We start from the raw sequence: 22156 nt of genomic DNA on the forward strand, positions 1-22156 counted from the left end.
CCCTGGAACATCTGCAGTGGGCACTGAAACTGGGGGCCCCTCTGACATATTCCCCCACATCTCGGGAAAGAGGTCACAGTGAGAGATAAATGCACACTAATCAGTTTAACTGCGCAACGGCCTGTGCACTCACACATCGCCATAACGAGGATGAGTTATTTAAAGTCTCAGGAATTAGAGAGCACAAAAGAGAGAGAGAGGGAGAGAGAGAAAAGAGAGAGATAAATGAACACAGCTTCCTCCAAGCCTCGGGGAAGACCTTCTGTCATCTGTAACAGTCAGATGGAATATTAACAGTGTCACAGTGGAGAGCAAATCACATCCAGATGCTTTTAATAATCAATAAAGGTACAGCAGTCTGGAGGATCACCTGTACTATATTCTCTCTCCCTCCCTCCCTCCCTCTCTCTCTCTATCTCTATATCTCTCCTTACCTACCTCTCTTTGTCTGTATCTCTCTCAGACACACATACTCACACACGCTCAAGCTTACACACACTCATGCACACACACACAGTGACACATAATCACACACTCACACACTCACACACATACTCACACATATACACACACACATACACATGCATACACTCGTGCTCACACACACACACACACACTTATAGAGAGGCCTACCTCTGTAGCTCAGGTGGAACTGTAAGCTGCCTGCTCCTTGTTGTGTCTGCTTCGCTTTGTGTTGGTTCAGTGACGGATATTTTTAACCTTGCCCAGCGCTGTTACTGAGTCACATGACCAAACAGCACAATTGACAAAAAAAAAGCTGAAGACAAAACTGTGAATTGATCATTAAAGCTCCCTCTCTGCCTGACTGTAATCAGACTGTGTGTTTCTGCCATTATAATGGATGTGCCGTGAAAGATTCAGAAAGGCCCTTTAACAGCTCGTTCCACACCTCACCCCTCAAACCATCTCAACACACTGAGCTCAGTGATTTCATGTACAGCCTGCAGATATGATTCCTATTGATTTTGTATTGAAACGGCCCCTGGCTGATGGATTGGGCCCCAGATTATTAGCAGTGAGCAGATCTCTGATAGTGACGGTTATGCTTAACATGCTTTTACAGGAAATAAAAACAACACATAAACAAAAATTTTCATTCTAAATACTGTTATGATGCTTTTTCTGTGCAGGAGCTGAAAAGCAAGTCGAGTTTAACTTAAAGAGGTTCAAATGAGAGGAAAGGGCCGTTTGCTGCTTTTTTATTGTCATTTTATTGAAGAATCAGCTCAATTTTTACTCTTTCATTTGATATGTTTAGTTTCATTCCACAGCATATGCCAAAACAAAACTATTTTATGTGGCCAGTAGGATGCATAAAATATAACACTATGCCACTCTTCAGTCCCTGAAAATACTCCCAATGTGCACTGAGTGTGCGAAAATGCACCATTTTTATATTTATCATTTCAAATCGTTTTGTAGTGCACAGACGGCATGTTTCTGTCTATAGTTTGATTATCTGGCTCCATGAACCTGCCGCAAGACGTCTTCACTGCATTTCTGACGGAGTGCGACAGAAGTTTTCTGCAATATCAAACGAGACCAGCGCAGAACTTTGAGTATTGCTGAACTTGTACAGAAATAACCTCGTTTAAAAAATAGCTGGTCTATGATGATGCCACAGTAATTGTATCCTTAAAAACATCATTGTGTACTATTTGAATTCTTAAACTTAACAATGTCAGTAATTGTTCTCTAGGAATTGATTTTGGCAAATTGGTCCATGTCAGTGATTTATGCCTAATTAATAAATTACATACTGTAGATTATTTGAAGGCTCTTTAAGTGTCTGCTGGGGGATGAAATGTCCCTGTATTTCCATACGTTTAAATAGCATGTAGGGGGTCAGAATCTGTGTCTGCTGGCTTTTTGCTGAGTTCAGGCACTTCCAGGGATTAATTTAAGTCACAGATTGGCTAAAAGGGTAAACTGGCTGCTGATTGGACAGAAAGCACAAATCCTCACAGACTCCTCAGCCCAGTGGGACTAACGTTTCGCACCCCAGAGAGAGAACGTTGAGTTCCTGGAGCCGAAACAAGGGGGGGGGGGGGGGGGTGGGGATTGGCAGGAGTTTAATCTGAGCGGGGTACTGATTCTTAGACTTCTGAGCACAATTACAGACATGGACAGATTCCACCTCTCTGTTCTCCAGGTTGCTTCCGCTAGTATGCAGAGAAATTAAGACTGTGACAATTCAATTTAATACTTCTCAGAGCTCTTTCTACTTATTGTGGCAGCGTTTGGCCGAAAGCCGAACCAAACTGGAGATGAATTACTCCACCGGCCCCCTTAACGAAGCGCCGTGCTCCTGCTTCCATTCTCTGCTTTGGCTTCCAGCCGGTCTTCCTCTCCAACACACCTCATTAAAATGAGAATCATAACACGCTCACTACAAACGGCTCTTCCTTTGCTGAGGGTTCTGTTTTACTCAAGATGTTATTTGCAGGAAAGTGCGGGATGCAGGTTTAGGGTTAGGCTTGGGTTAGGGTTTGGGTTGATTATTGACTCTGGCCTCTCAGAATCAGATGCAGTGACCCAGCACAGTGGTTTTGGGGGCTGCTGGGTCATTGAATCTGATTTATTTATTGATTTTATTTTTTGTTTGGTTTTCCCTTCTGACTTCTTGAACAGATAGTATCCGATTTGGCCCATGGGCTGGCAGTACGCTGGAACCCCCGGGGGCTTGTGTTCTGTAAAATATCTGCTAGTAGGAGTCTGAATGTCCTCCCTCTCTCCCCCCACTCTTTCTCTGTATCTTTGTGTCTAAGCTTGCCCCCTCTACAAATGTATTTTCAAATGTAACGTGACATACTCTCACATCTGTGCTTCAGCTGGGAATCCACACACATTCACACACTCACTCGCTCACGTGCATACAATTGATAATCTGACAATACATGAAAGATGATTGGAAAGTGATATCTGCAAATCATCCCTTAATCTTTTCATTCCATCCAAAAAAGCTTTTTTCAGAATAATCAGAACTCCTGATAAATTTTTCTAGTGTTGCCATGTCACGTTGTGTTGACATGACTGCACATCTTCAAGAAAAAAAAACAAAGACATCAAAATAATTGTTCCTTTAGCACATTTTATCTGAAACAAAAACGCTCTTGACCTGTTTTTTTTAATCGCAATTCATTCTGTGTTTAATTTCCTGCAGAGGCTTGTTATGGTTAACAGAATTAGTGTTTTTGTAAATCTGATGGTGTTACACGTTTAAATGGAGAATTCAGAAGAAAAAATAATTCCCTTCAGTTCTTCTCGTGCTTCTTCTCTTTTTTTTTAGCTTCCTTTTGATTGAAATTGATTAAACCAGTGGTTCCTCGGTCAGAAAACAGCCAAACGTAACCATGCAATGAGGTCAGAAAAATGTCTGACAAGAAAAAAGTATTCATTTTTTAAAATGTCAAGAATAACACAAGCTGAATTGCAAGCACTTTCATCTACCTATTTCCTTGCTCAATGGAGTGTGACTGCTTTTATTTAGTTTTTAGTTTAATATTTTTTTTTATAGTGAAAGCACTTATGACAAAATGTAGGTTTTGTTGCTATAGCAGTGCAAGAGGAGAGAGGTTCCTTACTGAACCCGTGTTTAACAGTTGTCTACGACCATGAAATGCACTTTTTTGTACATCGCTTTGGATAAAAGCGTCTGCCAAATGAATGTAATGTAATGTAGGTAGAGGAGTGCCCATGCCATCTGCACCAGTATGTAAAGCACATTACTGCCCTGTATCTGCAGCAGTGTGTAAAGCACATTACTGCCCTGTATCTACACCAGTATGTAAAGCACATTACTGCCCTGTATCTGCAGCAGTATGTAAAGCACATTACTGCCCTGTATCTGCAGCAGTATGTAAAGCACATTACTGCCCTGTATCTGCAGCAGTATGTAAAGCACATTACTGCCCTGTATCTGCAGCAGTATGTAAAGCACATTACTGCCCTGTATCTACACCAGTATGTAAAGCACATTACTGCCCTGTATCTGCACCAGTATGTAAAGCACATTACTGCCCTGTATCTGCAGCAGTATGTAAAGCACATTGCCGCTCTGTGTTGACCTTGAATTCAGCACTGTTTTCCTCCGGTGCAGAAGCCATAGTCATGCTTCAGCACCACGGACAGCACCCCTCTCCCTGGGACTGCAGCAGGGCGTTCTGTGACCCGGTCCTGCGGGACACCTGCGTTATCCCGGTTTTCCTTCCAACCGCAACTGCGCCCCCTGACTGGAGACGAGCCGTCAATCCCTCTTAATTACCCCCCCCCCCCCCCTTAATGATTATGGGGGGTCGAGTTTCCCTCCTCATCCACACTGAGTCAGAGACGTGCTGCGCTGAACGAGCAGACAGGTCAGAATCGGCAGACGGTCCAATCGCGAGGGCACGGGAATCATGATCTAGGATGGATTCATTAACTACAGTCTGAAGGCCTAACGGGGATCGGCGGGTGACAGCTAATCGCTGAGAGCACGGGAATCATGATCTAGGAATGGATTCATTAACTTACAAGTCTGAAGAGACATTTAGAAATTTAGCTGGATGATTATGAATGTCTAGTTTTCATCTGTCTTATGAATGCCAGTTAAGACATTATTTAGGCTAGCTAATATTTACAATTAACATTTGTTTTTAAAATGTATTTTATGGACACCCATGCATAATATAAGATCACGAAGTAATGTGTGTGTATAGACGTGTCCGTGCATGTCTGATATCTAAGGCCTGAAAGTGGTTTGGGAGCAGATGCGTCTGCACTCGGTCTGTGGAGTGGTTCCCGATCCGTTAAACAGTTTAAGAGACTCCCAGCAGCAGCGATTACCCTGGTTTTATTAGCCACATTAGTCATTTCAGACAGCATGCCAGCCCATGGGGAACCAGCCCTCCCCCCCCCCCGCCCCCCCAGGGGACCTGCTGCAGTACTGATCCACCCTCTGCTCCTCACCCCCCCCCCCACATACACACAATGTGCTCAATATAAAAGACAAAGTAATCAAATCCACCCCCCCACCCCCCCATAAAAGACCCGCTCTTCACTACTCCTGCCTCCCTGTCACTCCGTTGCCAGGGGAAACGTGATTAATAAGTGCTGTCTCCCCTCTCATAATGCCATTTTGAAAATAGCTGTGTGAAAACAAAGACCAGTTTCCACAAAGATGGCCCTGATGAGATTCGGGCCTCCGGGAGGTGTGGTCTGGTTGTCGGGACCCAGTCACTCTTTTTTTATAAGGTTACATTAGACTGCGGATGCGCGCTCCACCTGGAGTAAGGATTACCTGCACACTGGTACTCTCACACACTCTACACACAGGTACGCTCACACACTCTGTGCACAGGTACTCTGTGTATAAACATATATGTATGTATATAAATGTATCAGTGAAATAACCCACTGAACAGAAGGACCAGACCACACATAATTAGCCTTTCATACTCAGGCCACTTAATTCAGCACAAGACCAGAAACCCTTTCCTCACCCAGAGCAGCTTTAAAACCATCGTAGTTAGCCAGTACAGGCCCATGGAGAGAGTGCCAATGCGCCTGTCTAAATCACTCATTTGTGTTCAGAGACAGAACAGCTGTCTGAGTAAGCTGAAGGGAAAGCATTATTAAAGTGAAGAAAAACCGTTTCCATATTAACTGAGTATCGTGTAATCTGACGACTAAGTGCCCTTTCCTTTCCTGGCAGTGTAGTCCAGGGGTCACTGTAGTGTGATATCACAATATCACACTAGATGGATCAAAGATTCCATTTTGATGGACAAACTATTTCCTTTTAATCCATGCAGATGTTTTTAAATCCAGGCATCTGTCCAAGCGGATCTAAAAACCTGACTCAGAGACACAGGAACAGGACATTCTGCATCTCTTCTGCAGCAGCAAACACAGATGAACAGGAACTATGTAAGAATGGTGCATCAGTGCTTCCCTACTCAATTCAAGCTTGGGGTCAGCTCCATTTAAATTCAGTCAATTCAGGAAATTAAATCCACAGATTAAAAAAATTCCCATGGATATTTTTCAGTTGAACTGATTTGCAATTAATTTCTTGAATTTAATGTGATGAAATTGAATTGAACCCAAACGTAATTTAATCTACCAGTTGTGACTGAGCTCTTACTAAACACTTGCTGTAAACAAGGTAATGGAAATAAGAAAAACAGCTCAGTGCGCTGCGATGTAAAGTCCCTGAGCACCTCTAAGCACAAGCAGCAGTGCGCTGCGATGTAAAGTCCCTGAGCACCTCTAAGCACAAGCAGCAGTGTGTTGGGCAGGTGTGCGGTAGTGTGGCGGGTCTCTGCATAAATGAGGCCGCTGCTCCTCTGTAACCTTTGACCCCCCCCCCCCCCCCAGCGATGATAGCCCCCAGTGGGGGGGGGGTGCTTGCGGCCATTCCGCGGGACAGACCGCCAATCCCCCGCTCCCGTGCGAGGATCCCGCCTGGGACAGATGGACAGGCTGACGGAGGGGGGCGGAGCCATCTGGGGTCGAGGTTCCCCTACGTCAGCGCCGTGCCAGCGGGAGAGCCTACTGAGCGCGTTCCATCCAGCACCAAATCCACGCCACTGCTCGCTCTCCTCCACTGAGAGAGCCAGCACCTCCACCGAGAAGCCAGCCTTATCCCCCCACCAGAGAGACAGCCTTACCTCTCTACCAGAGAGAAGAGAGCCAGCCTTACCCCCAAGAGGAGCGTTTACCCCACCAGAGAGAGAGAGCCAGCCTTACCCCCCTCCACCAGAGAGAGAGAGCCAGCCTTACCCCCCTCCACCCTCCACCCAATACCAAAGAGAGCATCGGTGCTCTTATTGACTCTGACACATAATCTTTGTCTCCACTAACCCTAACCCCCCACCACCCCACTATCCCCCAGTTCTTCGTAGGGACAGTAAGGACAATTAGTCGCGTTGTCATGGAGAGCAGCTGGCTTCCTGCTGTGGTTCTTCTGTTTCTCATCAGTAGAGTGCTGAGGATGATGGGACTGTAGGATCAGGGTGCTCTTCCTAAAGCCCCAAGTGCTGCTACTGACCTCCCCCCCCCCACACCCCCTCCCCCCCCAACCCAACACCCACGGGAGGGACTGTGCAGCAGCAGCCTGCAGACCTGCCCATGGTGTCTGTAACGCCTTCATTATGAGCCAAAGGCCCTGTTCTTTACTCTCCATGTTAAGCTGTGAGGACAGATGAGGACAGATGAGGACAGATGAGGACAGATGAGGACAGATGTGGACAGATGCTGGGGCTTTAGTGTTCCATTGCCCGTCCTGTTCCAGAGCTCAGGCTACACCTGCGGCCAGGTGAGATACCGTCGCTCCCTGCAGTAGCCAGGAGACATGCGTCAGGTGTCTCTCCGTGCCGCAGATGTACTCTACCTTCCTGCTCACCATCTGTGGTTCTCCCCGTGCCACACAGGTCTTCCTGATTTTATGCGTTTAAGTCCCTCCTGGTCTCCTTCGTCTGCTTCTTACCTCCTGAAGCACTCTGCTACACTGCTGCTAAGTGGCTCTTACTGAGGACCACAGAATATCTTACCCGTAAAATTTAATGGTGGTTAAATTGAATATTTTACTTATGATTTTGAGTTTATTCATTAGTGTATTGCCAATCCAAATTCACTACAGCTATATTTCATCCCAGACACCGAGGCCCTTCTTAATTAGAGTATATAGTTATATGTCTAATGCCACATGGCTTAATGTTTCTGGGAGGTTAGTTTTCTCTGCTCACGCATCTCCTGAGTGTTCTCTAATAGTTACAGTATCAGAGTGTTCAGTAACCTGCTCCTTTAGGCAAACACTTATAACAGGCTGATTGATGTTGTAGAAGAAGATTAAATGAAATCACTGGCTGTTGAAAAGGTAGGGCAGTAAGATGGAGCCTGGAGTCTGGACTGTGAGGGAGAACGTTTCGTCCTGGAACGTACTGTGCATTGACACAAACTCCTCCAAGTCAACGGCATCCCAAATCCCATGTGACATTTGAGCTGAGCCAACGTCGGGTGCGTCAGCGTCTGAGGGAAAATCTCTGTGAGTCACACAACCTGAGAGTGGCTCAGTAAAAATGCTAAAGGGCTACTGCGCTACTGCGCTCGCTGTGCTACTGCGCTACTGCGCTACTGCACTACTGCGCTCGCTGTGCTACTGCGCTACTGCGCTACTGTGCTACTGCACTACTGCGCTCGCTGTGCTACTGCGCTACTGCGCTACTGCGCTCGCTGTGCGGGAATAATGAGATGCTCCTGAAGAACAGCAGTGTGCGTGTGGGCCTTCTCACTGCTCTGCCACGGCTGAGGGATGACTGCATAATGATCGCAGTGATGACTGCATGATGGTCGCAGTGATGACTGCATGATGATCGCAGTGATGACTGCATGATGGTCGCAGTGATGACTGCATGATGGTCGCAGTGATGACTGCATGATGGTCGCAGTGATGACTGCATGATGATCACAGTGATGACTGCATGATGGTCGCAGTGATGACTGCATGATGGTCGCAGTGATGACTGCATGATGATCACAGTGATGTTGCAGTAATGTTGCAGTGATGTTTCAGTGATGTTGTAGTAATGTTTCAGTGATGGTTGCAGTGATGGCTAGAACTGCAAATGGAATTAATACAGTTTTATTTTTTATTTTTTACAGTCTTTAATGTGCACCGTTTCAGAGATTCTATTCAGAACCAATTCTGAATCCTTGAAATCATTGATTTCTGTTATGTTTACCCCTGAGGTCATGTTCATCCATTTTTAATTCATAGTTCTGTTCTTACATGTTTCCTTTTCAAAGGTTGCCCCTTGATTTGAAAAAATGAAAGGGGGGAGAGAGCTGGAAGAAACTTAAAAGTACACAAGTGGAACAGCACAGCTATTTCCTGCAGCAATACGTGTGTGTGTGTGTGTGTGTGTGTGTGTGTATGTGTGTGCACACGCATGCATGTGTTGTTTTCCATTGATTTTAGATATACAGTTAAATGTACTGTATATTAGTAGTGGGGCGGTCGTGGCAAATTGGCTGCTTTGCCTCTGTACTGATCATATTTGTATTTCAACTCAAGTGACTGGCAAAATGTATAATGTCTACATTTATTTCTTGTTTAAAATATATTCAACTATACTGCAACAATGCAATTTAAAGAGCCCCCCTACTTCTAGTCAGCACAAGCATTGAAGTATTAAGGAAAATATTTTGCGCTAAAGATTAACTACAGACACTCAGTAAGTTTGATTTATGTCCCATTTTTTATTCTAAAATACACCTTCTGTGCCTTTAAGTTCCTGACATCTCCACCTGGGACAAAACAGTGGATTATATGAGGAAAAAGCAACAAGGTCTAACCTGTATTACTATAAAGACCACCAGTGCAATGGGAAAATGATATCAAAACATTATTCTGCAGCCATTCAGGTCCATATTTAATAACGCACTGATAACGGTTACCCCCACAAAGCAACCCCACGCCCAAGCTCGTCCGTGCCCCCACAGCGTTACCTCGCTCACCTCACCATTGCCCCTCATTGTGCTAACGCTCGCAACAGTCAAATATCCGAGCTACAGTTCACCCTGAAGCACTGCGAACAAACGCGAAGCAACAATGAAATGCTATGAGCATCGGCGCTGGAGAGCTGTCAGCGCTCCATTCAAATGCAAATCGTTCCCGCTCCCGTTCCCACGGAGAATCTCTCCAAACCCGCTGCCTTGGTCCGCCCTGACTGAAAATACGAACCTCCCGATTATTGTGCCACGTTTCATTAGGCGCTGATGTGATTTCTGTTGTGCAGGGAATGTGCTTTTAATACACTGAAAACATGCAGCACGCACAGTTGTGTGACACCCTGCTGAACAGAGGCTCCTGGATTCTGAGTTTTTGTTGTCCAGGATGAAGGCTTTGGAAGGACTGTGTGAAATCTGTGAATGCTGCCAACGTGAGGCGTCCTGGTGCTTTAATAATATTTGCAGCCGAGGAGGGACGTTAAAGCCAAGATTCAGATTTCATACAGGAGCCTCCTTACAGCTTCAGCACAATAAAAACTAAAGCACTCTCCATTTCTACACTGGTAAAGCCACACACACACACACACACACGCACACACACACAGGCATGCACACACACACACACACATAGGCATGCACACACACACACACACACACACATACACACACACGCACACACACATAGGCATGCACACACACACACACACACATACACACACATAGGCATGCACACACACACGCACACACACACACACACATACACAGATCAATCATTCACCTGCACACTCATTAGATAAAGCCCAGGACCCTTAGCCCAATTGTGGTGCCAGCATCTGATGGGAGTCCTCTCTGTTCTGCTCCCCCCCGCCACCCTCCACCCCTGCCCTGCCCTGCCCCTCGCCCCCTTCCCCACCCTGTCCTGCCCTACCGCACCAGAGGGCAAACCCCATCTGCAGGTGGGGAGGGAGGGTCAGCTGGGGAGACTGAAAGAAGTTGTGGGTTTTTTCGCCAGATCTGCACTTTTCAAACAATCCTTTCAGAACCCGACTGTTCCCTCAGTGCCGATGAGCTCGACAGGCTGGACTCACAGCCCAGTGTTTCAGATTCTTATCAGGAAATATCAGACCGAATAAAAAAAAAAAAAACTTTATGCAGACTGCGTCACTTTCCCCCTTTCAGCACAGCTCACAGTTCCTGTTCTTTTCTCACAGGACTTCCTCCCGGCGCTGATCCGATGAGCAGCTCGCTCAGGCTCCTCTCCACCTCAGCACGGGACAGCGGCCACGTTCACGTGCTCCCAAACCCAACCTCCCGCAGCACAGTGTCACGGTATTGTTGCGCCGTCGCATGAAATGGGAATTTTTCCCCCTCTTGTCAGGTCTGTTTTCAATAGGGTCCTTTTTCCTCATTTGCTGGAGTTCCAGAGGACTCTAATAACAGCCTTATCTCTCCGCGGGGGTAATTTGTCTTCCTGCGTGTCCAGCTGGGGCGGGGGCACTATCAACCACTCAGCTTTGTTCTGCGTGACACAGCCAGCTGACAGTGGCTAATGAAGGTCGTGGTTCCGTGCCCCCCCCACACACCCTCCCATTATTCCACAGGGTCACCACCTCGCCCCTCTCCCTCACTGAGGAGTCCATCCTTTTGCTTCTGTGTCTTGTGTTAATTTGAGCCGCAGGTGCTGTTTTAAAATGGTGGGCTTGATGCTAATCGATGCGGACGTGGACTTCCTGTCAAACTCTAGCCATATTTTTCTGACCCCTGAATAACATTCTCCTGGGCCGTGTCCAAATCAGCACACTTGCTTACTATCAAGTATACCGTACAAGTTGTACACAACTTGTATGCAACTTGCATACTCAATAGTAGGCAAGTGTGCTGATAACTGTGCAAGAGCAGGGCTGGCAACCAGGGCGACTGTGCAGGAACAGGGCTGGTTACCAGGGCGACTGTGCAGGAACAGGGCTGGTTACCAGGGCGACTGTGCAGGAACAGGGCTGGTTACCAGGGTGACCGGGCCAGTTACCAGGAGATTTGAGACCTGGGTCTTGTGTTCAGAATAGCAGTGCGCATTTGAGCAAGAGCTTAGTCAGAGCTGTCTCAGTGAATAACACGCCAGATTAATAAATAACACTTACAATATTCACAACATATGTGCCCTGAATACGATTATGTACTAAAGAAATAAATAATTTAAATATAGCAGACATTTAGGCAAAATGCCACTCAGTTTGGCATTGAGTTGAGTAGGAGAAGCTGGGATTCTCCGGGGGAAGGCAAACTTTGGCCGCTCCTCACCATGGAAATCTGCTCAACAATCCCAGCTGTCGAGTAAATCGTGTAAAACATGCTGCCCTCAGCTGGCCGCTCGAACCTCACGCACTTTCCCAGAAAGCAGAAATGAAGGGAAGTGCCTGACTGACTTCAGAACGGAGGTTCAGACGTTTTTAAGGCGTTGCAGAAAGTCAGGGACGTGTCAGCAAAGTGGGGCAAGGGCATGAGACACCAGGAGCTGCGGGTTCGAGGCCAATGAGAAGGGATCCTGCTGTATGGAAATGGAATATATCGCAATATACACTGTAAATATGTGGACATATAATGATAAATATATCTCACGGGAATGTGTTCTTAACCTATCAAATGCCTGGAAGTGGCAGTCATTTTTTGTAAATAATTTCTGAAGTACTGCAATATCCCGATAATATATTTCATTTCTATATATTACAGTGTATTCCAGTGGTCTCCAACCCTGGTCCTGGAGAGCTACAGGGTCTGCTGATTTTCATAGTGACTCTGCACTTCATGAAGCAATTAGAGCAGTTGATTACTCAACTCAACTCACCTGGTGTCTTGGGTCTCAGTTGGGTGCTGATTTTAAGGTGAAAACAAAAACCAGCAGACCCTGTAGCCCTCCAGGACCAGGGTTGGAGACCACTGGTGTATTCCATTTCTTTAAAATTCGCAGTTACAGAATAGATACTAACAAATATAATCTGTGGAATAATAACGAATCTACGGTTAGTGTGAATTCCTCTCGTGACCTCTGAGCAAAGTTAGAAGTTTCGCGCAGGCAGTTTAATTGTCTTCACAATATTTCAGACGGTCCATCTGAGAAGCAGAGTGAGAAATGAGGGTGTGTGTGGGAGTGAAAAATGTGACTCTAACCGTTGAGAGAAGGCATTTATAATCGGCTGAAGTCTGGGGGTGCAGGATATTAGATTCGCCTCTGAAGTCTTCCCGGGGTAAACATCTCCATTCAAATCGCCAGGGTAACCGATGGTAAACAAATGGAGATGAATGTCCTTTGTGCCGCTTGTCTGATGCGCTTTAATGTGCTTTAGTTTCATATCCTTCTGGGACGCTGCAGAAAAACAAGAGCATTTAAAATTTTGGCATGATATACGCGTCAATATGAGTATCTCGGATGAAAAGACATCAATGAAAATTTGCAGAAGCGTTATTTATTTTATTTATTTTATTTTTTATTGTTTCAGAATAGTAGAAATGACTGTTCTTGAGATTAAGAGCGGAGACTCATGTCCCCTACAGAGGGGCAGGGATGAATCTCTGGGTCTTCAGAGGACATAAGTGAACACAAGCCAATCGCAGGGGAAAGAAACACGGGAGGGCCAAGAGTGTGCAGGCTTTCATTCCAACCAATCACAGCACCTGCTGATCCCACTAATTAGTTCCCTGCTCCCTGGTTAAAGGTGTGTCAATTAGTGAAATCAGAAGGTGCAGTGATTGGTTGGAATGAAAACCTGTATACTCTCCATGGCACACGATTGGACAACACTGTTATAGTTCATTTAGTATTACATATGTATCTATGTGTGTGTGTATGTGTGTTTCTGAGTGTGTGTGTGTGAGTGTGCATGCGAGTGTGTGTGTGCAGGTGAGTGCTTGCGTGAGTGTGTGTGTGGGTCTGTGAGTGTGTGTCTGTTTGTGATTATGCTCCACATAGGAGTAAGTGCATCCATACTTTTCACTGTATTTCCTTCTCTGTTGTTTTATTGGTCTTCACTGAAACTGAATGAGTCCCAGGGAGTGAATGCCCCCCCCCCCCCCCCCACTCCCCCGTCCTTCTGTACAGCCTCTTTATATAAGCCATTCCCAGCCCCCCCCGGGTGCTTGTTCAGCTCCATATGGACCGCGAGGGATTCATGGTTACCCTTTGCCCATGCCCCCCCCCACATCCCCCCACCAGCACCACCACACCCCCACTTTGGTGTGCTACAAAGCTGAAATGTGAATTCAAACAGGCTCAACACCCCTCATTGTATCTGAGCTCTTCATCTCTGTTCATTGTCTCCACCTTGAGTTCTGAGCAAACAGATCAGCCAGCTCTTCATAGTGGACTGGACCCATTCAGGAACTTGGCTCTGAAGGAATTTCTGTGAAAACACCCAAATGTTTGTACTGCCTTTAGCTTTTCAAAGTGCAAATACACATATAAATAATTATTGTACATTTCTGTATTATGTTCGTAATTATTAGAGTAAACTCACATATATATTAGTCATATTATTCACGCAGTTGCCAAACAGAATCATTCTGTGACCCAAAATGTAATGAAAAAATACTTCCACACAGTAATACACACATGGAACCCTAATTTGTGAATTAGCCTTCTTTGGGAAATTCTGTTAATTAGTGCTTTTTGTTTATTTGTGAACACTAATTGACTGTGTTCAAGTCAAGCGAAAGCTAAACAGGAAATAATTAATGTCAGCCTCCAATTAGATATGAATGTGATGCAAAATGATATATTGTGATCTACTGAATATTGCCCATTTTTTTCAGGTCACGGATCTGCGTGGCCACGCAGAGCGGAGCATTTCTTGTCAGGGAACATAAAACATCTTTTTTTACGCACAGGAAACTAATGCAATCTGATCTCCGTAATTCATAACAACAATGTAGGCATGACAGATCTTTCAGGTTTCATTAATTGCGAGATTACGGATGAAAAAGGGGGAAGCGGGATGCTAATGAGCTGCCAGAGAGATAGCAGTATCCGCTCCCCAAGCACTTCACCGGGCGGCTGCAGCAGCTATCTCTGAACAATTTTCACATCATTTTTTTAGACAAAGATCTATTTCCTATTAACATTTGCGTGACCTTTTCTGCTACGACCACTGGCTACACTCTTCTGACACGCAGGGGAAAAAAATCACCACGTCCGTCCAGAACATTTTCAGGATTATTTCTTCTGATGCACAAATATTCACTTGCTCCAAGGCTTAAAATATGTGGTTTCTCTGTTAAGATGTGGAAAACAATTTCAATATCGTAAAATCAATAAAATAAATTGAAAAGAATGCATTTGAAGTCATTCAAAAGGAAGAATTTATTTCACAGAATAATCTTGTAACTTTATTGTTTTACATCCCAAAAGTGCAAAAAAAATAGGATCATCCAAAATCAACAGATGAACTTGTCCTCAACTCTGAAATATATTTTTTGTAACCCTGACCCCAACCCTGATTTAACGGGAAATGAAATATCATTATAGGGATGAAGTGAACTCAGAGGACGGGTAGGTGGAGGCTGATTTACCTGTTCCGGTGACTGGAATTTCCCCACCCAACCAAATATCACAGATAAAATCAAAAGATTACAGTATATAATCCATTTCAACATTTCTTTGTCCTTATCAACTACTTTCCTTGCAGGGTGGAGTTTCTGGGTGGAGTTTCTTTGGACTGACACAGGATAAGCCATTCACCTGTGCACAGTAACAAAAACATGAATCCTGAATGAACAGCACAGTTATGAAAGACCAGTTTAACCCACAACTAAAGACTGATATGAAACGTTAATACTGTGAGCATATATGTTTTACTTCACATTTATTTCACTTTTGTTTCCATGGTGGAGACGGGGTGCTGTCCTGAGTTCCCCTGATCTGTCCCAGTTACCGTCGTTTCCCATTATCCTTCATCTCTGTGAACAGGCAGGAAAGAAATATATTAGCAAAGCAAATCAATACTGCATTACTCTGGAGGCCCATGCTAAAGGAGAGTGATGCCAGGATTCGGCCTCAGCCCGGCCCTGCCTGGCTCCAGCCCCTTCCACCCGGGAAATCCACCACAAACAGGGAGCCATCCGTTACCCACGTGAGGAGGGGCTCTAATTCACAGGAGAGAGGAGGAGCAGGTCTGAGCAGGGGAGAGGAGCAGGAGAGAGAGGGGGGAGCAGGTCTGAGCAGGAGAGAGGAGCAGGAGAGAGAGGGAGGAGCAGGTCTGAGCAGGGGAGAGGAGCAGGAGAGAGAGGAGGAGCAGGTCTGAGCAGGGGAGAGGAGCAGGAGAGAGAGGGAGGAGCAGGTCTGAGCAGGAGAGAGAGGAGGAGAGAGGAGGAGAGAAGAGCAGGAGAGAGAGGAGGATCTGAGCAGGAGAGAGAGGAGGAGATCTGAGATGGAGAGAGAGGAGCAGATCTGAGCAGGAGAGAGAGGAGGAGATCTGAGCAGGAGAGAGAGGAGGAGATCTGAGCAGGAGAGAGAGGAGGAGATCTGAGATGGAGAGAGAGGAGCAGATCCGAGCAGTCATTAATAGAGGACCAAATGTGTTGTTAAATTAACATTGCAATACCTGCATACAGGTGAGCACCATCAATCTCAGGGAAAAGATTTCAAGGACAGTCCAGGTGACTAATGGGAATCCAGCAGTGAAGTTGAGAACTATGGGCATAGTTTGTGTGCCTCGCTTTCTAATATCCTGACCCTCTCTTGAACGCTGTAAAGAATTGCACAGCAGTAGTAAAGTTTTAATTCTGAAATGAGTAATTCCTCAAACTGCGGCAGCCGCTCTTTATGGGCCTGGCTGTGCTCCCCGCGGCCCCCTGAAGACGTCCCACGCCATTAAACTCTGCGCTGGCGCCCATTAGAGCTCCGCAGACACCCATACTCATTTATATCCACTGCGCTCACGCTGCCAAGACTCTCCCGCCATAAAGAGTGGATCTGGGGTAAATGCTCAGGAAGAGCTGTATGCCATGAGGACACAATGTTAAAACAAGGGCAGAAATCAGACTTCACTCCATTACAGTGCAATCGAAAAAAACACAAAGGCCAGCCCCTTCACCTTACAGACGAGCATTATGGGAAATGCTCTGGAGGGCATACCTGGTTCTGCAGGTGAAATTCGGTAAGGCAGCGATAAGGTAATAATAAGGGTGAGGAACTCCTTAACACCACTACCATGTGTTAAGGCCAGTCTACATTAGGACTCAACGACTAGTGTTCATATGTGGGGAAATAGCTCATTTGGACTCAACCACTAACATTACATGGGGGGAAACACCACATTTGGACTCAACCACTAGTGTTCATATGAGGGGGGAACACCACAATAGGACTCCAACATTGATTTAATAAGCCATACACTCAGGCAAATATCTTATGAATACTTTAAACCCACAACACACAAACGGTAGAGCAGGAAGTGCAGAGAGGAAGGGGAGAAATGCGACAGGAACTGGAGAGTGCAGGAGAATCCCTCTGGGCCCGGGAGCCTTGATTAAGCTGCTGCTTATCCCCTCCAATCAGCCATGGAGAATACCTCAGCTGCTGGTGACTGATCACGAACGGATCTCTGACGGGACAGCAGCTGATTAATGGGTTAGCCCACAGGGGGCGCTATGGTCAGGAATTTGGGTGAAGCTGATTACAGTAGAACCTTTACTATCCAGCATTCTACTTTCCGGAATGTTCTACTCCCCAGATTTTGGGCCGAGGGTTTTGTTTTGCATGTCTGGTTGTTTATGGCATGTTGTTAAAGGGGGTGCAGGTCCCCAGTGCTTCAGGTTTATTTGTGTAACAATCTTATTTTTACAGAGGATAGCTTCTGATTTGGCCATCTCCCAGAGGATTGGGGTCCTCCTCCAAATCATCCAACTCCAGACAGGTATGAGTATGAGGTTTGCTCTTTCACTGAATCTCCATGCTCATAATGTCATTACAAATCACTGCATCATCATTGCATTCCCAGTGTCATCACTGCATCCCCAGTGTTATCACTGTATCTCCAGAATATTGGTACTGCACCCCTGGATCCCTGGATGGTGGAGATGTCTCTCTTCTCTGGGCGTTCTGTTGCGCTGGCCCTTTAAGAGGCAGTGATCTCACAGAACCCAACTCCAGAGCAGCACTGGCCTTTTTGAGTGAACAGCCCTCAACACACTCTGAATAATAATTGAGAATTATTATTTTTATCATTATCATTATTAGTCATCCAGCACATCTGCCCGGTTCCTGTTTTTTCAGCCTTTTTTTATTTTCCCCTCTGTCCTCCTCGATGCCAGTCTGTGACTCACGTTTGTTGTCTGTGACATCAGGGAATTGGAATGTCAGCATTAGCAATCTGGTTTGTTTGTTTTTGAATTTTAACAAGTTGGCATATTAATTGAGTGACAAGGCATTAGCAGCAGCGCACATGATGTCTGAGGCCAATTACACAGCGGGGACAGAGGGCGCTGGTTTACCCCAGTGATGCGCTTTCAGGGGGGAACACGTCTCTGGGACAGAGAGAGCTGGGATCGCTCTGACCCTCTGAATACTGCAGACTGCTGTCATACCCAGACATGCACCCGTCTGGACACCTTGACCCTGCGTATTTATGAACACTTAACTTTTAACTTGGACCTGAGAAAAATGCATCATGGTGGGCTATATATCCAAATGTGGGGATTTAAAAGTTTAAGACGGTCTTATGTGAGAGTCCTGATGGCCACATTCAGCCGACAGATTGCCCCTCCACAGGCCCGTTAAAACCTCCTGCACTTCCTATTAGGAGTATAATCAATATTATTGTTACCTGCCCTGTAATCTCCGCCCTGCGAGCGCGTTCTGGAGCCATTAGGCAGGGTTCATCGCTCATCAGAGTAATCGCTGTATTGCAGAAAAGCGCGTTATAAAGTCTCACAATCAGCCATTTCCCCTCTCCTGTCCCAGCTCGGTCTCCAGAGGAACTTCTCACTGTAAAAGGACAATTAATTTTAGGCCTCAGCTGTGGGGCATGAGGAAATGATAGCCAGCTCTTTGGATTATTTCAACTGAAATTAAAGTGCTTGATTATTCCCATTGGAAATCTCTAATTCAGAGCTCATTACTTTAACCTTTTGTGACATTGCTGAAGAATGGCCTCGTCAGCCGGCAGAGCTCCAGTCCTATAACAGCGGGTCGTAAGGGCCCGGCGGTTTATCTGTTTCAGCCCATCTCCCTGGATTATTAATGAGTCTGGAGTTGCTGCTAATCGTATTAAGGCTTCTCCAGGGTGGGGGTGTCTGGGTGGGACAGGGGGGTGGGGGGAGTGGGAAGGAATTCACCAGAACTGCACCTTGTTTTAGCAGAATTGTGGTGGAGCACATGATGGTGATGACGGTGATGAAGAACAATCAAAATAAACTATCCCAGCAGCGTAGTGTAATGGTTAACAAACTAGCCGTGTAACTAAAAGGTTGCAGGTTTGATTCCCAAGTAAGGAAAGGACTGATGGTGCTGTAATGTGAACGAGACAATTTTGCTATGGGAAGTAAGAAGAAAGGCCAGTCATGAATGGTGATTTTTTTCATGGCAAACACAAGGATTCTGATGTTCTTTGATCTGCCATATCACTGTAAATCCCAAAAGTGATTGAGAGTCAATTGACCAATAACTAATTATATGTACATTTGCAAACAAAGTTAAACTTCATAAGATTTCATAAGCCCAGAAAGCTGCTAAAAAGATTTAAGACTTTGTCCAAGGCTTAAGACTTCATGTCAGGCTTAAGACTTCTCAGATTTAAGACTTTGTCTAAGTCTTAAGACTTCAGATAAGACTTAATCTCAGCCTGATTAGACACAACCTCCCAAGGAGCCTAAAAGCCTGAGCTTCATCTCTTCATCCCGATTTTCAGACTCACCTGCTCTATTGTACGTTGACAGATTTGATCTATTTTAGTTCCTCTCTTACAGCAGATGTGATTATGAAGAGCTCTACAAACCTTTTATCCATCTTTCTCCACATTGGGTCCAGTGCACCTGAATTTTCTAGACTTTTTAGAATTTTTCCCATTCACAAAGTGCCTGAACACTGCACCTGTGGAACACATCAGTGTGAATGGAGCCTGTTTGATGCACCCCTTTTAGCATGTAATTATTAAAACCCATTTCACTAGTAGACCAATGCTGTGCTTGCCTGCATAAAGCAGTGAACAGTGGGTGAGATCTACTGCCAATCACACACTGAAGACATTGGCAGTCTTTAAGAGACTCTTACATCTCATGCCAGTTCCTGCATAGTACTGTAACTCAGAGTGCTTTAAACCACAGGGCCGCACAGCAGCAAGGATTCCCATGAACCTCTCTGTAGTTCTGAAGCTCTCCTGTAGCCTTCAGAAAGAGGCATTCAATCTGGAGATTCCCACCCACCTGAGGGTCTCCCACAATCCCAGAATGCATCAGCCAGGAATTCTGCCCCGTCACCACTCTAATTAGCTTTCTCAGTTGACGATTAGAATTGTCATATATTTTCAAACGGACTCATTTGTCAGTCCCAGGCATTACTAACCGAAGAGGCATTCAGAACAAAAGAAGAACATCTTGTTTTGTGTTTTTCTGTGACACTTCTGTCCCTGATCTAATTTGCGCGCTCAACAGTGCAGAAGTGATGGAAAGAGAAGAGACAGCCGCCGCACAATGCAAGCTCTCTCTGTCTCGTCTTGTTTTGTTTTTTTTCTCTCTCTCTCCAGTAAGATGTAAGCAGTTTGTCCTGAAACTATTGTGGGTCTGTAGGTTGATAAGCGCTCTTGTTCTTTAATAGGCAACAGCGTTTGCCACAGGCCCTATTTCTGCTCCACAAGCCCTGACAAAGGAGGAGCAGCCTCGCACAAATCTCTGCCTTTTATGAAACAAAGAAATAACTGGAGGAGCGTGTTTAGATTGGATTTCAGCCCGGAGAAGATGGGGGGACGCGAGCGAGAGGTAAAAGACGAATGTTCCTCCTGGGCAGCTGAGGTGGATCTCAGTGCAGAGAGTGTTACAGAATGTCTGCAGGCCAGCAGGTGGGATGGGGACGCACTGACAGCCCCCGAGACAACGGTGACGGGACCGGGAGTGCAGAGGGGAGAAGGAAAGAATACCAAGATACATATTCCAATTTGGCTATCACACATTTAATGAGAAACCTCCCTGTCCGATCGGGATGGATTTCGATTTTAAATGAGGGTAAAATATTCAGCAAGGTCGCCGTGACTTCCGAGGCCGTTGGGAGAATTCCATTCCCCTTTTATTTAAGGAAGCGCGCGCCTGCCCAAAGGAAGTGAACTACATGTTCCAGTAATGATGATGAGATTGTGTGTGTGTGTGCGTGTGAGTGTGAGTGTGCGTGTGTGTGCATGTGAGTGTGTGTGTGATTGTGAGTGTGTGTGTGTGTGCGTGTGAGTGTGTGTGTGTGTGTGTGCGCATGTGAGTGTGTGTGTGCATGTGAGTCTGTGTGTGTGTGCGTGCGTGCGTGTGCGTGTGCGTGTGTGTGTGTGCGTGTGTGTGTGTGCATGTGAGTGTGTGTGTGATTGTGAGTGTGTGTGTGTGCATGTGAGTGTGTGTGTGATTGTGAGTGTGTGTGTGTGTGTGCGCGTGTGAGTGTGTGTGTGCATGTGAGTCTGTGAGTGTGTGCGTGCGTGTGCGTGTGTGCGTGCTTGCGTGAACAGACAAAAACTGTTTCTGGGCTGTGGAAATGATAAACACTTACGTATGGTTGTTTTGTTTTCCTGTAGTAAAAAAAAATCCCAGAGGATTTCCCACATAATAAAATCAGAAAGTGCAACGTATTCTCTCTCATGATATGAAACAGTGGAGTCAGCTGCTTTTGAGAAGACTGACAGCATTATTACCCATAATGCTGTTTGTAGGATGCAACAAGGTTATCATTATTATTATTATTATTATTCTCCTGCAAGAATGGGAACAAATGCACAGTCAGGTTTGCATTAGGCATGTGGGCAATGGCTCTGTGATTTTCAGCTGCAGAGAGAACATGGAGTGAACAGGGTAGATGTGCTGAGTTTGGAGTTTATCGCACAGGCCAGAAGGAGCAAACCCATATATGGACTATTTGTAGACTTCTGGGAAATATGTTAATAAGCAGGCAAACAGTCAGACAAATAAGCACATGGAACAATCGCAGGAAATACTGAAGGAAGAAATTTCCTGCAGGGTTTCTGAACCACAAAATACCCAGATAATTTAAGTCAATATTGGTATTTACTATGAAGAGCTAATTTCAAAAAGCATTAATTAGTAAACAGAGCCAAGCGGCATCTATTCCATGTGGAGCTTGTTTTACCTCAAGGTTTCAGAAAACTGAAGACAAAGAAGACACTTTTTAAATTAAGGTTTAAAATAATTATTCGTAATTTTCCATGCGATGAGTTTCAGTTTAAAAGGAAAAACACCACTGGCAGTGTCTGGGGTTTCCGGCACAGACAGAGAGTGCTGTCAGGATGGCAGGTTATTACCCTAAGCGTCTTTCCTCAGCCTCACAAAGGGAAACGCATCTGTGTTCAGTAACAGGCCGTGTAATTATCCATCTGAGGAGCTCGATCAGCAGTCTGAGCGAGCGCGTTCGCAGAAGCCTTTAGAAGCCCTGATTGCTGGGCTTTCCTCC

At 45.6% G+C, this 22156-nt stretch overlaps 1 long non-coding RNA gene across 1 annotated transcript in view; it reads left to right on the forward strand.

The window, feature by feature from the left end:
* LOC135249749 (uncharacterized) overlaps positions 1 to 22156 on the forward strand; it is a 48165-nt gene that overhangs the window by 23877 nt on the left and 2132 nt on the right. Inside the window, exons 2-3 of the long non-coding RNA XR_010328765.1 lie at positions 10725 to 10842; positions 17348 to 17417. This is a non-coding gene — a long non-coding RNA (uncharacterized LOC135249749). The remainder of the gene's footprint in view (positions 1 to 10724; positions 10843 to 17347; positions 17418 to 22156) is intronic.

Source organism: Anguilla rostrata, chromosome 3, assembly GCF_018555375.3.
Source record: "Anguilla rostrata isolate EN2019 chromosome 3, ASM1855537v3, whole genome shotgun sequence".
Classification (NCBI taxonomy): domain Eukaryota; kingdom Metazoa; phylum Chordata; class Actinopteri; order Anguilliformes; family Anguillidae; genus Anguilla; species Anguilla rostrata.